The sequence below is a fragment of the Zonotrichia albicollis genome, chromosome 6 (genome assembly GCF_047830755.1).
Source record: "Zonotrichia albicollis isolate bZonAlb1 chromosome 6, bZonAlb1.hap1, whole genome shotgun sequence".
NCBI classification, from domain to species: domain Eukaryota; kingdom Metazoa; phylum Chordata; class Aves; order Passeriformes; family Passerellidae; genus Zonotrichia; species Zonotrichia albicollis.
In genome coordinates this window covers 3791835-3808619 of record NC_133824.1, presented here as the reverse complement: position 1 = coordinate 3808619, position 16785 = coordinate 3791835, and positions in this window count along the sequence as shown.

Genomic DNA, 16785 nt, shown 5'->3' with positions numbered 1-16785 from the left:
CCCTCTGTCTTTTAAAACACAAGGCTTCCATTCCAGAGACACTAACTTTCCATGGTTTAAATTTACTCAGTTCTGGAAAATTAGGATTTTAACAAATATTTTTTGTTTGTTTTCTCTCTCTCTCTCTCTCAGACAAAAAAAAAAAAAAAAGAAAAAAAAAAAGAGAGATAAATAAATTTGAAATGTTAAAAAGTTTCAGTTTTCCTCTAAGAACACTGGTAAAATATTTTCCTTCATTTTCTTCCACCTTTCTGCCTCTAAAAGCCCCAAAATTTCACATCTAACCTTAGCAGACCTCCCTCCCAGAGACCTTCCCTGAGTCTGATGGGCAGGAGTGGAGGAGCAGAGGTCTGCAGGGAGGGAGGGACATGGACCAGGGGCTCACACTCAGCTTTCAGACCCCACTAGAAAGGCCAAGGATCATTTCATCCTGCCTGAGGATTTGTGCCCACACACCAAAGAAAATCTGTTTAAAATGCCCACGATTGCAGTGAGTCCAGCCATTAAATGGATGTTTGCAATCAAGGCAGCATTCAGCTTCAGCGTGGCTCCTGCAGTGTGACAAATTCTCTTTATGAATTAGTCATTTAATTTGTGAAACATAGGTTGGATATTGTCACATACCCACGTGTCCTCCACAGCCCTGACAGCTGTACCCCCACGCATCACTATTCAGCAGGAGATGAAGCCATGAAAACCCTTGGGACTGGGATGCTGTTGGGACAAACAGCCAGACTCAGGATCAGGAGAAAGCTCCTGATTTCCGGCACTGGAAGCCTAAAAATAACCTATTGTTGCTGTCAGCTATTCACTGATGATGACTTGAACAAGAAGAAACAGCACAGGCACCTTTCTCATCAGCTCAGCCCTCCCTTGGCAGCCTTGTGTGTCCACATTGAGGCTGGTGAAATCTGGCAAGTACAGAAGTGCAACCAAAAACACAGAGATGGAACAACATAAACTGAACATGGCATGACAGCCAGCAGCTCAGCTGCTGTTCCACTGTTCCTGGTCTGTAATGCCTAGCTCAGAAGTGTGGTGGGAAGCAAATGGCTTTTCCCCCCAGAATTCACAGCTGAGGCAGGACAAAGTGAACTGGACACAATAAAGGTCTCCACGCAGCTGTGGGGTGCATGGCTCTGGGAGCAGCATGGCTGTGTCTTTGACCCTCAGTGGCTGTGACCAGATGCCAGCGCTCCTGTCCCCCAGCAGGACACACATGTGGCTGGGACCTCCCCCTCCTCATGAGCCCAAGGGCTGGGATCTGTTTCTGTAAATCTCAGGTGCTTCTGTCCATCCTGGTTTTGGTTATTGTGGCCCAGGGGTGGGGTGTGGAGCTGCTGGCTTGGCATCCCTTGGCAGGATGGGAGCTAAGTCCACTCCTCTGAAGGGTCTGCACAGGGGGAAGAACAAGACTTGGTGCTTTTTCCATCATGAAACCCTCAAGGTACCATAGGGCTCAACAGTCACTCCCACAGTGCTGAAACCAATTCTGCTCCAGTAGGAACATGAAAAAAAATTAAGATGGGTTTTGGAATGCTAAATGCCAGGAAGACTTGGTGCTTGAAGCACCAAGCAACCAAAAGCAAAGCAGCCTTTTGACTCCTGCTGGCCTCAGCACCTTCTTTCTAGCCCAAGGTCTCCCTGTGGATCACACCCAGTGCCCTCAGTTGCCTTTAGTGACCCTTTAGTGCAGGGACACATCTGAGGCTGAAGCTGGGCCCTCAAGCATAGCTGAGGAGGCAGTCTGAATTCCCTAGTTCACACAGAGGCTAAGGTGCTGCTGCCTATTTATAGCCAGATGGGTTAAATAAAATGCCTTATTCATCCCTGAGGTTTTAAACAAATTCCAGAGAGGACAAAGGGCCTTGTGTCTTTTTCCCCACCCATTTTGTTTTGGCCCAGTTTGTACATGCAGAGCTAAAACTTGTTCCAATATTGATTCAAAATAAGACTGGAGAATTATTTGCTGGCTCAGCGTGAACCACTGTCCTGCTAGAAATCATCTGCATGGTTTTCATATGCATTTTGTGAAAAAGAAGCTATTAAAGAATGTCAATTTTCCTGTGTGGGTACAAACCCTACTTGAAGATCCACTGATAGCAATCCTTTCAAATTGCTGCCATTGCTTAAGTTTCACTGCAGCTGAGGGATGAGTTTGGGTGTCACAGGGAAGAAAGATGGAATAAAATGGGAGTATTTTAAGCTCCTGCTTTATGGAAATGCTCAGTAATTTATTGAAATAAACAGGGCAAGAGGTGGTGCTTATCACACTAAGCTGCTGTCGCAAGCAAGGGCAGCTCACTGAGTCTATTCAATTTTCACTGCATCCTCCAAAAATTTTCAGGCTTCTAACAGTGATGTGTGCCCTTCTCATGGGCAGAGCCTCAGCGTGCTTGGGCAGGAGTGCTGCTCACTCTGTGAACAACCCAGCAAACTACACTGCTTAGGTGGCTGCCTGTCATCCCAACAAACAGGAAAGCACTGATTCAATTCACAAATAACCCACACATGTTGTGATTTTGCCACAGCCTGGCTCAGGTCCTGATAAGCATTAATGAAACCAAGCCAAAGCTTTCCTTCCAAGTGATTTGTCTTTAAACCCTTTGGGGCAGCAAGTACCTTTTGGTTGTTTTGTACTGGAGGTGCTTTAGGAGCACAGTGCCTTGGCTTTGCTGATCTCCCCATCTCTCTGGGGGAATATCAGCAGGAGCTGCCTGCAGAGATGTGCCTGGTCCTCACCCTGCATGAGGCTCGAGTTTGCCCCTCTTTGGGGCACCTTTTGCATATTTCCCCTCTCCCCTCTGCCACCAGCCCTGCTCCACACAGGAACACAGCTCTGTGGGTGAGCTGGCTCTGGCAAAGACAAAACCAGCAGAGTTTTGCTGCATTCACCACTGTTGGTCCCCAGGGCCAAACCAAGAATGGGCTGAGACAAGAGGAGGCAGGTGAAATGGCCCAAGAACTGCACAACACTGCCTAAAAGCAGAGTGACAGCAGCAGCTCTGAGTCTCTCCAGTTATCTCTCCTAGTTACCCTTGAGTTGACAGAAAAACTATGGACAAATTAACAAATTTGTTCTTTTGTTGCCTTTTATTTTCCCCTTTCTATCCAGAAAAGCTTCCATGTATTTATTTGAAGACATAAAGTGTTCCTGCCATGCAGAACTCTGCCAAGAGCTGTTCTTGTTGTTCCAGATTTGCAATAAGAATGTTGTGCAAATGACCTAGATACATAGAGCACAGCACTTAAATGGGGATTTGGCTAAATCCAGCATATATATCTGATCAGAAAACATCTACAGGCTTGGGAAAACACCATGATGGGATCTTACAGAGTCTTAATGCATAAGTGGTTATAGGTTACATGAGAAGGGACAGGTAATACTGCATTAGTTCTGGAAATTCTCTCTTGTCTTGTTCTGTAACATCTGGTGGCCAAAGGAGAGATTGAAGATCATCTTGAGATGTAAATCAACCTGATCCACCAGCTCTGTCTCTGAAGTCATTTGACCTCTTGAGTCTTACTCATAGAAAACGGGATAAATGGCTGATTCCCAAAATCAGAACCAGATGCTGCTGCATTTTAACAAAATTTCCTGCTTGTGGAACTACTCTTAGAAAGAAGAATCCACAGGCAACGATTTTGTGCCTTGAACACAAGATGATGTGAGCCCTCAGCAGATGCATGGCTGCAGATGGCAGGGTAAGGCCCATGCCTTACACCAGAGCAGAATGGAGCTCTCACTATTGTGTGACCCTGCCTGGAGTGCTCAGAAGCCACAGAGCTTCTGTAGCAGCATATGCTGTAGGGGTTGTCTCACACCAGGTAGGTTTGTAAATACTGTACCACTGCAGAGTGGTGAATTTACATGAGTTAAACACACACAAAATGAATGACACAGACTGGCACAGAGCACATGGTGCCAAACATCAAATACTAAACTTTCCTAGGGTGACCATCAGCTCTGCTCCAGAGGATACCATTATCCTCTGAGTTGTGGTTTGCTACCAGCTCAAAGCAAAATTCCCTGCACACAGTATACAGGACAGAGCAGGAATCTGCAGTGTCTAATGTGAAAACAGCTAATACACACTCAGCTTTTATCCCAAAGGCATAAACCAGCCCCACAGTATCCGTGCTGCTGGGCTAGGTGTGGTGAAGCTGTGCTCATGAACTTTGAACCTGATGTTCTACAGAGATCAGTTATATACAGAGGTAATTCCTGTAAGTCTGTAGGTCTGATTCTACATGGGCAATACCCTGAATTTGGATATTTGAACTGTAACTGGATCTTACTTTTGAGGTGGTTGTGGCCTTGTTCATTTGGTGTGCATTTCTTGGCAGTTTTGCTGGCCCTCCACTGAGGACTTTCCTCAAGTGTCTTCTTGGAGAGATCAGGTAGATCAACCAAAGGAAGAATTAAAATCCACAGAATGGGGTGCTGACATGTTTCCCTCTCCAACTGGAAAATGGAGAATATTGCAAAAGGGAATGTTAGCCCAAGCTGGCCTCTTTTGTGCCAGAGCCTGGTGGATTTGGCCCACAGCCTGGAGAAGAAGACAGCTAATAAGCCCCATCTTTGCTAAGCAACCTAGTTTCTGTCTGAATTCCTACAAGATTAGCACACAGAGTGCATATTAAAGATTAATGCAAAAGACCCTGCAGAGTGGAGCCTCCTGGAAGGCATCACACAGCAGGTCTTCGTTAGCGCACGAGAGCAGATGGACACACCCCGGGGGGCTGACAGCACATGCCATGCCTCTCTGCACTCTCTTCTCCAGCCTAATGCCTCTGAACTTCATAAGCAGCCTCAAAACATCCATAAATGATTTACAAGAAGATGGATTAACCAAGGGGAAAAGTGTCTGTTGCTGGGTTTTAGGAGAGTCTAGACTTCTGTTCTGGTTCTAGCCACTTATCCCTCTGAGCTGAGGTTACACGAGATTTCTGTGGTCAGTCCCCAGACTGTGAACCCCTCCATCTCTGCTGCCATGAGAGTATCTACCTTTCCTCAGCAGTGTTCTGCATTTTCACACCTGACTTACACCTATGGGATTGACAAATTTACTCATCAGTGGGTTTGTCAGGAGACAGTGCCTCCACAGACCGGCAGGTTTTGGCTGCCTCTTCTTGGGCAAGAGGAAGATTGCTGAGCAGTTTTCAAGTGTTTCCCTATTAAGAATTTAGCACTGAGATGACATGATGGTTCAAGTGACACCCCTATTGTTTTTCCCTTTTCATCCTAACTAAAAAGCAGCAATTTATATGCCTAGCATTTCAGAAATGTTAAAAATTACAAAAGACTACAAAATAATGCCCACACAATGTGACACTGTACACTGCTGCTTAGCAAATTGGACAGGAATCACACATGATGTAAGAATATGAGTTTAACAACAGTGTTTACACTTGCAGCTCCTGGTGACTGTAACAGTTTGCATAAAACACTGGTGAGGATGGCAAGATTTATGGATTACATCTCCAAACTAATGGGTAGAAACATCCATGTAGCTCCCAGAAACTGTTACTCTTCAGTTCTTGAGACTTCTCCTTTTGACATTTGCTTTTGTGTTGCATTTCTGGTGCTGACACTGAGCTTTATACACAAAGAGTGAAATAGCTTGAATATTCTACGTTCCTATCAGCAGTCTCCTGATGTTGCTACACACCCATCTCTCCTCTCCAGGACACAGCTGTCTCTGTTGGACATGAGCAGCTGAGAGTGTTGAGGAGCCAAACCTGTGGCTGCAGTGATGTTGGCCAAGATCTGCTGCTGGCAATAACCTTGCTGCCTGTCCTGAGCAAATGCCAGGGCTCAGCCCTCCCTGCATGCCACCAAACCTACACCTTCCAGCTGAATTAGTGGCCTTTTTCTGCCCACATGTACATCACCATGGTCTGCAGCTTCCTCACAGGGAAAGCAGAGAGGCTGGCACAGATCTCTTCTCTCTGGTAAACAGTGACAGGACCCGAGGGAATGGCCTGAAGCTGTGTCAGGGAGGTTTAGGTTGGATATTAGGAAAAGATTCTTCACCCAGAGGGTGGTTGGGCACAGCAACAGGGGGCCCAGGAAAGTGGTCATGGTCCCAAGCCTCACAGTTTCAGAAGATTTTTGGGCAACTCTCTCAGGGACATGGTGATTCTTGGGGCTGTTCTGTGCAGAACCAGGAGCTGGACTCTATGATCCTTATGAGGCCCTTCCAACTCAGGTTGTTCTATGATTCAGTGCTTAATACTGGGATTTGCATCGTATGGCGTTCAGTGCCAGCACTGCCCAGCATCCTGTGTGGCGCCACCAGCTCCTCAATTCCTCTGCTCTGTGATGACTCTCTGATCTGCAAACTCCAGCAATGTCAGGTTGTTTTCTGAACTGGGATCTAGTTTTAGCAACTCTGTATCTTCCTAAATAACCACTCAGCCATACAATTTAGCCTGCAGCCTGTAGCATCACACAAAGTAATTTTTATTTTCAGTCGTTCTAAAGGGAACTTCTTTTGCAGAAGAACACGTTTCAAAACATCTAACAATCTCCACTTTCTTCAACACAAGGTTTCCAACTGGAGAGAAAAAAATGTACCCAGCCCAGCTTCCAGAAACACACTGCTCACCATAGAAACTATAAACTAAAACAATCCTACTAGTGATTACAGCCCAATGGAGCTTTTTGGTTAATAAGTTATTTGAGTACGAGGAATATTTGCAAAACATCACTGCTAATCCTGCCGTTTGCTGTATGTGGAAGGGTTCCAGCTGATTGCAGTGACACTCCACCCATGTGGAGAGGAGAGCAGAGCAAGGGACACAATGAGCTCTTGCCTTTTTCACCAAAATAACCTCTCAGCAGCCATATTTCAATGTAAACTGATCAGGAATATACATGGCACTGTTTCTCAGCATCAGATTAACTTTTCCCCCCTCTCCATCCCAGCAGAGTTGTTCAGGATTTGCTTTCACATCATCTGCACTGGATGTCCATCACTGCCTGTGGGGTAGCAATGCTGGGTGTGAACATGAGGTAATGAGCCTCTTGTGCTGCCCCAAATCAATGGATCCTGCTCTTTCCCTTGAACAGTCCTGGGAGAACCTCTGTATTTTTTGGCACAGGTGGAGAATTCTAGGACTGGTCCAAGGAAGGTTTCTGAGCCTGACTTTTCTCTGCAATCTGATTCTGCTCCTATCGTGTCAGATCATCTGTCTGGCAGTGCCATGGAACTCATGCCAGAGGTCTTGTGTGCACAGATGAGTGAAATGGTGACACTCGGCTTGAGCTCAGCTTAACTCTACCACTAAGAGTATGTCCTTTGAATTTCTCTTCCTGAAGTCTTATTCATTCCATTTAGCATAGGTTGGTTTACATCTACCCATCCTAAGTTTCCCATGAGAAGTCACAAGCTAAGTTTTAAAGGCAAACATCTAAATAAATTATTAGGCTACATCAGGATTTTCATCTTGGAAGAAGCAAAGACATAAATTCCCCATACAAGTTCTTTGAAAATCATGCCCCTTTTGATTCATTGTTTTTGAAAGCCTTTCTGAGCCAGAAAATGCAGACCTCTTTGGGATATTCATTTTGAAAGTTGAACAAAGCATGGAAGCATCATTTAGGAAGCCTGTTCAGCACTCCAAAAGATGAACAACCCAAATATGCAACTGCATATATTATCTTCCTTCTGACTGAGTGACACAGACAAAAAACACATGAATACCTCAACAGGGGCCAGTGCTCAGGAATGTGAATGTTCAAGATAACAAGTGCCTGTTTCAAGATATTGGAACAGCTTTTGCAAAATACATTCCAAATTGAAGACACCTGTATCTGTGGAGATATTTCCAAAGACTGGGTGGTCTAGGCACAAGGACCTCTGAGCCATAGGACTGTCAACTCCAGGTGTTAGAAAGTTCTATAATTTTGCCTCAAAAGTGCAAAGACTTAAAGACTTAAAAAAAGTGCAAGTTGATCTGGGTTCCCTGATTGCTTTTTACAGCAGGGGTACAGGGCAGGTACTTCAAATTCAGTCATTACTGCACAAACAGCTGAGAACCACCTTTAGAAAATTCCCAAACTGCAATTCTCTGGTAGCCTCATGACTCCAGTTGCTAGATTTCCAGAGAGATAATGTGATCTAAAGAGAGTAAAAAAACCTAGTTGGTGATACTGCCTTGGAAATTCCTGTTCTGTCACCATTTCAGGCTGACTCTGACACTGGGCCAGTCCCTGAGTGCCTCTGTGCTAAACCAACACGGGGGCCAGCCTTGGGGCCAGGCTGCTGTGCATCCTGCAGCCTCACCAGAGGGCTCACAGCAGCTGCCCAGGAGGCACAGGGGAAGATGCAGTGCCTGGGAAGCAGGGCTCTCACAGGCAGCCTCATACACACCAGGAAGCTCAAGTTGTGCTACAGGAAATCCTGAGGAAAGAGGTGGTTCTGGTCCAGCCTCACCCAATGGCTTACACTGGTGTCAGGGGGTGTTTGCTTCTGCTCAGCTCTTGCAACCAGGAGCCTTCTTGGGGCTGCCTCAGCCTTCCCCACTTACAGGGGGCAGCCCTGCAGGGAAAGGAATCCCAGGGCCTCCCTCCACCAGGTCAGCTGGAAAACACAAAGCTCAGGGACTGCTGTCTGGAGAGATTTGGGGACAAGGGGAAGTGAGACTCCAGGATTTCAACTTTGCTCTAGTGAGTCCTCACTGCACAATATATTTTAATCCACATTTACCTGCCAGCTGGCTGCCCTGAGCAGCAGCACATGGGGTCTTTTCCTTGTGCAGATGAACAGCTGTTTGTTGCATGCAAACTGAGGCAGGTTTTTTGCTTTTTAAGGTACAGAAAATAAACTGCAGCCTTGCAGCTCCCTAGTGCTTCACAGAGCAATCTGAGGCAGAAAATGTGGCCAAATCCCTCAGGCAGAAAAGAAAACTCCTGAGGCTTCCTCACATTCCAGTGTGTGCACCAAGCAGCTGAGCCCCTGGGTCTGAAAGCGATGGCTTTATCCTGATGCTGCCTCCTGGGGACAACACTGAGCCACTCAGGCAGGATGAGTGACCTTTTTCAACTCAGAAAAACTGCAGAATAATTTAGATTGGGAGGCATCTATGGACTTTATTTGGTCCAACCCTGCTCCAAGCATGACTACCTTTGGTGGTAGAGCAGGCTGCTCATGGCTGTGTCCCATTGAATCTTGAACACCTTAAAGGACAGAATTACCACATGAATATGTCTTTTTGCCCCTTATGTCTCATCTCTTTATAACAATCTATGTGATTGCTGCCTTGAGCCTTTTCACTGCACACACCTGAGACGAGTTTTCCTCTTTTCCATAACCATCCACTGCTGATTAGACAAGACAAGACAAGACAGAAGGGAGCCTTCTTTAGCCTTCTATGGGTTGGAAAGGTGGGCTTGATGAAAAGATTAACCATTGTCCCAGCCTGGTGCTCAGGATGTCTTGGCTTAGTGACTTATCCAGCACCAACCTCCCTGACACTGCTGGCAGGTAGCCAGAGGAAGGTGGCTCCAAAGTGTCCAGCTCTCAGGGGATCCCCTTTCTGTTGCTACAGGAGGTCAGCTTCTCACTGCTGCCATCTGGACTCTTTGGAGAAGATTTTTTCCATGTAGGGATCACCTGCCAAGAAGGTTCTGCTTGAAAATGCAGGTGTTTCTTTGACACCTAAATAGAAATATTTTTTAAAGTGTGCTGGATCTGATAAGACGGAGCAGATGGTCTTTGAGGTCTCTGTGCTTAACCTCACCAGCCATAAACTGGACAATACAAGACTTTTTTGTCTTTCCTTTATCTGTCTTCTGCGGGGACATTTTCAAGGTCTTTGTGCATGGGCTGTCTTCCCTGAGTCCATACAAATGGCAACTCTGATTCTATTTGGGTCTTGTGTGACACAAAGCATAGAAGGAAAGCAGGTGAGACTTTCTCTCCATGGTTGTTGCTGTAGCTGTGCTACCAGTGACTCACAAATCAAGACGCTTCACTTCCACCAGAATTCCGTGGGTAAGGGAGGTGTTTCCACAGCACAGATGTGGAGGAAGCCATGGTGACAGTGTGTGTGGGAGGGGGGCTCTACAGGTGCCTTGGCTGCTCCCTGTCACACCAGCCACACTGTGCACTGGCATTACCAAGAAGTGGTGGATGACAACAGCTATTGCTATTTTCTCCTGTTGGGACAAGTACCCCCTTGTTTAAAAATCCACACCTCTGTGCACACCTACACAATTCTCCAAATCATTGCAATATGTGGACTGTGATGATATGAATAACATAAATATTCCTTTGTACTTGTTAAAAGATTTAAGCTCTCCCCTCCACACACCCACCCCTGTGTGCCTCTATATATCTGATAATATGGGATTGTAAAACAGTGCTGTTATTCCTGTGGGGTTTGGTTATTTAACATTGTACTGAGCAAAGTTATCAGAGCAATCCTGACAGACCAAAATAACTCTTTGTTTATGATGTAGTGTTTGCAAAATGGGAGCCAAAAATAGCTATTGGCTGGTTGGCTTGAAACTTTGCTGACCTTTTAGCACACCCAGCAGAATCCACCAGTACAGAAATCCCTGTGCTCTGGGTGTGCATCAAACCACCCTGTTCTCATCTCTCCAGCATCTGACTCCTGCTAACTTGGGTGGCTCGTGCCAGTTCCATTTGCTGTCAGTCCCCTCGTGGCATGTGCTGAAGGGGACAGAGGTGTCACCCCCACCCAGGAAGACTGTCCAGTCTTCCAGGAGGGGAGAGGTCTGTAGGAGCACACCACCAGCTGCCCCACTGCTGTGAGAGCTTTAGGGAACCCAGAGCCAATCACAGCTCTCAATGTGCTCTGAACAGTTTCCCCCTCCACACACAGAGACAGATCTGGGCCTGGATTCCAGAAGGAAGTCGGGAGACCATTCCTGATTGTGCTCAGCAAGGGTGTCCTGCTTTCTGGCCTGTATGCCCCCCTTTCCTCCCTAGTTTGCACTTCTCCACCCAGCTCAAGACTTGCTGGCCAATGCACTGATAAACACTTAACACCCCTGAAAAGGCAATCTCCCTGTGCTCGTTTAAGGTGTCAGTAAAAGGCTCATGCCACCTCTATCTCTGCACTCTTTTATTCCTGAATAACCAACTCTCCAACTATTCTGTCTCCCTTGTGGTTGAAGAGCCTCTCGTGACTGTCCTAGGGTGACTCAAAATTTGCCATAAACCCAGACAGTGAACAAAGGCCATTTTATCCTCTGTCTCTCTCTGAACCTACAGTCCCAGACCAAAAGGCAAGGAATTCAGAAACTCCTGCTCATATCTGACACCCTCTTCTCCTCAGCCATGCAGATGACTGTGACAGAGTTGCCTCCTGCTCATCTCTATTCCTTCTCACAGTGCCTGTTGTCCATTATTACTCCTTCTCACCATTCTCCCACCTTCTTAGCTGAGACAATCCCAGGGCACACAGGAATGAAGGCACCTGATAAATCAGGGACACAACTGAATGTGCAGAGACATCAGGAACAAATAAAGGCATTACCCAGAGGTAAAAGGAGATGCTCCTTTTCCAGGGTTCCTGCCTTGACACATGGAATCACCTCTGGGAAAGTCCAAGAGGCAGGGAAGACTCTGCCAGGCTGACACAGTCACACTCAGAAGAGAAGCCTTGCAGCTCTAATTTTTCCCTAACCACTCCTCCTTGACTTGACACAAGGCACAGCACTTGGTTTGCAGGATACAAAGCAATATAAGACATGAAGTGAAAAATCTCTTTGCTAGCTCTGTTTGAAGAAAACATCTGCTCCTGCTCGATCTTGAGGGAAGCTCCAGACTGGACCCAGAGCTGTGGTGATGTGCAGAAATGATTGTGAGGAACTGAGGCTGCAGCACTGCTTTGAGGCAGCCTTCCCTGCTGTGCACAGAGCTTGTGGAATGGAGAGGCTTGAATAAATCACCTGTGAAATACAGGAAAGCTTTTCCTGTGCAAACTGTGAATATTTGAAAATTCACTCATTTGGTTTCATTTTGGGGAAATTTTTTACAGAGTAATACCATCTTGATACAAGATACCCATCAAATTTCAAATCACTCCTGCCATTCTTTCACAAAATGGGCGAAACTTTATGCTTTCTTCTGCTTTCTTCTCAGAAACTGTTACTTAAAGCTAACATTTTTAGGTATACAGTAAATATATTCTGACCTGTTTTAGTCAGAATGCTCTTAATGTTACATTTTAGTCCAAACAGGAAAAGACTGCAACTAAACAAAAAGAAGAAAGGGATCCTATAATCAGAAGCTTCAGCCAAGCAGCTTGAATAAAGGGGAGCCTTAGCAGGACAGCCCAGAGCAGAATGGTGGTGAGGCTTTCCAATGCTCTCAGCAAAAGTATTGCTTAACCTCCTGCAGGAGTACAAGAGCAAGAAGGAGGAACCTGAAATTATTAATAATTTCTACTTGTTTGGCTATTACATACTCTTCCTGTATTCTACAAGAAATGCATAGGTATTGGCAAGACACTGAAAAATATCTTACTGTGTGCCTGCTGGGAAGGACTAGTCCTACTTTTAAATAATTTTCCAGTGGTGTTGGGATCAGACTGGTTGTATAAGGGATGTTATATGACAACACCAACCCCGCCGGCGCACCTTAAATGAATTTTATATAAAATAGAGAAAAGTGGAAAAGTCTATGTGGAAAGAGAAATTGAAAGCAGAAAGAGATCAGCATCTAACCTGTGAAATTCAACCAGTTTCAAACCTGGTTGGATCCACATTGCTGCTCTGGGTCACTGTGCAAAGTTATTACTTCCCATTTGACCATCCTGCTGGTACCAGTTGGGGTTTCTGTAGAATATAAGCAGTAATGGGCAGCAGATAGTTCTTCAATAAAGACTGGGTCTTCTATCAACTCTTTCAAAGGTTATGACAAATTCTTGCTTTGCTGCTTGATCCCAAGATGTTTTCAGGAATTATCTGTAAGGGAATCTGGCTCACGCAACACTGATCTCAGATTTGACCTGCTTGCCTTTTGTTACTTCACATCCTTATTTTATCATTCTTCGAAGACAAGTGTATTTTTCCTGTAACAAGACCATCTTGAGCAGGGTTAGCACACAAAGGGCAGATTATGGGAGAATCAGGAGCAAAGCCCCTTGAGATACTTGTGCAAATTGCAGCTGAGGCAGATGGTATTTAAACAGAACGAGTGGGCACAATTAGGGGGAGCAGAGAAGCCACAGAGGACCTGGAAGGCAGACTGACAATATCTTGTAGCCTTGGCAACACCTTCTCCTGATTGCCCACGTCAAATGCAGAGGATAGGGCATTAAGGGGTCTCTAATCAAGTGCCATCTTTGACGAGCTTCTTAATTTCTACCATTCTGCTCTGAAGGGCTCCTGCCTTCCTCCCAGATGAAGGATAAATGCTATGCACTTGCCCAAAGGAGCATTGAGCAGCTTAACTATCACAACAAATAACTCTGAGCCTCCAAGTTGCTCCATTAAATATACAGGACACACAAAACAAAGTTTTCAGATGTACCTGTGGGCAGGAAGGGCTTCCTTCCACCTTGTTTGCTCATTCCCTGACCCTGGTGATATGCCAGGTGACACGAGGCTATTCTCTTTGAAGTCAGTGGGAAAAACCAGAGGTTTCTAGAGGAAGAACCATTAATTTTTTGAGATTTTGGATGTTTAAGATATCTTATGTTATCTTATGCTTATATCTCACTGTATAAGATATGAAGAAAACCACATGGAAAACTTGTGGCATTAGGGTCATGAGGGATTTTCACAAAAAATGAAAAGAACATAGAAATGTTTTCTCTCTACCCTCTCTGGAATAATCACATTGGATATTGCATGGAAAGCATTCATTTAGATGTCAGAGAGATGATGTTTTTAATTTGATGTCACTACATTTCAGAATAAAACTTTCTGTGACACCTGCCAACTTACCAAAAATGTGAAGCTTCAGTATTTCACCTAGGAAAGTGCTTCTAAGGTTTCTCAGCTAAAGAAAGCAGTGAAAAAACAAGCTGAACTCTAATGTAAGCAATTCTTATTCCTCTGGAATTGTAGGAGGAGTAAATAAAAAGGAATATCTACTGCAAGGGTAATAAGCATTTCAGGGAAAATGGGTAAATATGGAGCTGAAAAATCTGAAAGGCAAAAAAATATACAGTTATTTTCAAAATCCTCCTCAACTTGCACAAAGCAATTGCAGGGAATATGAATTCAGCTCCCTTTTGCAGGCTGTTGTCCCTGCAGGACCAAGCAGCCACTGCTCTTTACCTCTGTACTGGTACTTATTGTTCAGAACCTTCTGGCCAGCACAAGGATAAACCTCTTGCATGAGATTTCCCCAGACATTTGTCTTTCTTCCTTCAGTGACATCTGCCCTCACCTGCTCCTTTTCCTCCATAAGCAACACTTTCTCAGCAGCATGGATGAGCGCCTTTTGCATTCCACAACTCCCAGTCAGGAAATCTTGGTTGGCATCTGATCTCTGATCTTCATTGACACTTTGGCCTCACCTTTTAGGACTCTCCTGCAGCTCAGTTTCACATGTGCCTTGCAGTGGCTGGGGGATGCTCTGAGACACCTGTACCCCTCACCCCCTCAATACTTTAATGCTGAGCAGCCAGCTTCTAACTAAGCCTGTGAACATTCTCTAAGAGCCAATATGGCTGTTAACAATTCTTTTTCTCTCCCATTATGGATTATTGACACAGCTGTTCTCTTTCATCACTCACACTATGGAGAAGAAGTATAATTTCCACATGAAAAGAACATTAATAAAATTTTCACCTCTCCTCACAAAACTGCTCTCCCATGTTAATGATCTGCAGGGAGAGATTTGAACAAGTGTCAGTGCTTACAACATCTGGAGCTTGGGAAACACAGGGATCTCTCCACAGGCAGCTTGGAAGTGATGGGCAGGACAGCATGGGAGGAGGAAAGTCTGGGAATATCTCCTGCAGCTCAGGGCCTGGCAGTGCAGGGCTTTTTGTGGCTTAAAACCCAGGGGTGAAGTGAGGGATGCTGCAAGCCAATGCTCAGTTCCCATGTCTGGCTTGCCTTGATGCGGGAGCTGAGCTTCTCTCTGGCAGGAGGGTCCTGGGGCTGTCTCAGGGGACAGGGTGAGGACCTGAGCTGAGTCAGGAGTGGGTACTTGGCAGCAGGAGGAGCTGCCCAGCTCATGGCCACCATGGCGAGGCCGGGCCTGGCCATCAGGCAGCTCACGGTCACTGTGGCAAGGCCACAGTCACTGTGGTGAGGCCAGGCCTGTTTCCCACACAGCTCATGGTCACTGTGGCAAGGCCAGGCCTGGCCACCAGGCAGCTCACGGTCACTGTGGCAAGGCCAGGCCTGGCCACCAGGCAGCTCATGGTCACTGTGGCAAGGCCATACCACAGCTCTGCTTCTGCAGGAGGACGATCCAAGGGCCTCCATGCATCCCACTCTGCCTTCACTGTCACAGCAGCTCCCTGGGAGACATCATCCCTTCAGTCCTGGGCCTGCCACACTCAGTGCAACATCTGAGTCTCTGTCCCCAGGCTGGGGTAACGTGCTGCATCCCCCGGCAGCGGGAGCAGGGCAGAACCGGCACCATTTCCTTGATATCTTATCAGACTTTGTATTTTTAAAAGATGAGAATAATATTTCTCTTTGCCTGCGTCGTGAGCGTTCTGGGTGGGTTTGCAGCAGTGCTTCTGGGAGAGCATCCAACGTCCTCTGCCGTGTTTGGAAAGGGTGGCTCCCGCCAGCCCTGCGTTGATGACATTGGCAGCTGCGGCAGATTTGGCCCACGAACCTTGTTCTCCTTGCTGATTTTCATCCCATCTCTCGTGGTTTTTTCCACTCGACCTCCTCCCTGCAGGACAAAGACAATCGTCTCCCTGGCTGCTCCTTGCAGTTCCCTTGCTGTCCCTCCAGCAGCTGGTGCCACGTGTCCCCAGCTCAGCCACCACGGGCTCTGTTTCCAGCGCTGCCACCAGCCAAGGGACGCAGGGAGCTGCTCCTGTCCCTATTCCTTCCCAGCCGGGAGTCTCCTGCTTTCAGCAGCTTTTTGCAGGGCCGTGAAGGTAAAGCACAGCCTCTCCCCAGCCCAGGGCTGGTTCGGGAATGCCCCAATCTCTGGCGATAATGGTGTGGAAATGCTCCTGGGCTGGAGGCTCACAGCAGCCAGAGCAGCCTCATCCAGGCAGTGGCTCAGCAGGGATGCACTGTCCCTGAGGCTCTGTGAGGAGGCAGGGAGCAAACTCTAGTGGAGAACTTGCAGCCTGCCCCTCCTGTTTGCTTCTCTCCCCCTCCTGCTCGCACCAAGAACACCTCTTTTGCAGCCTTGTTCATGGCCTGTTGCATGCACTGAAAAAGGCATGGCAAAAGGAGCAGAAGAATTACAAGTCCTACTAAAATGTAAAAAGTTGTTTTCAAAAGTTCCTTCTACAATGGTGAAAGGTTAAAGAAATGAGACAAACCATCCTTCTGAGTTCCAGTGCAATTGCCACGAGGAACAGCAGGGAAGGATGGAGACGTGCTCCCTGCAGGTACAGTGCAGGGAGGAACACCAGGAAAAGAGGGTTAGCTCCTACACCCATGGCTCTGCAAGCCCCCTGTGAGGGCATGAACATGCTGCCTTCCCCAGAGGCTGGAGTTTTTGTGTCCTGGCAAGCACACACAGGGTGTCCAAGCCAGCTCTGACCATGTCCATGCTGGTGGCAGAAGTGTCCTTGCAGCCTGGTTGCTCATGGGGCTCCTGGCCACCCCTGTCAGACCTGTCTCCACTGGTGTCAGTGCCTCTCATGATAGGC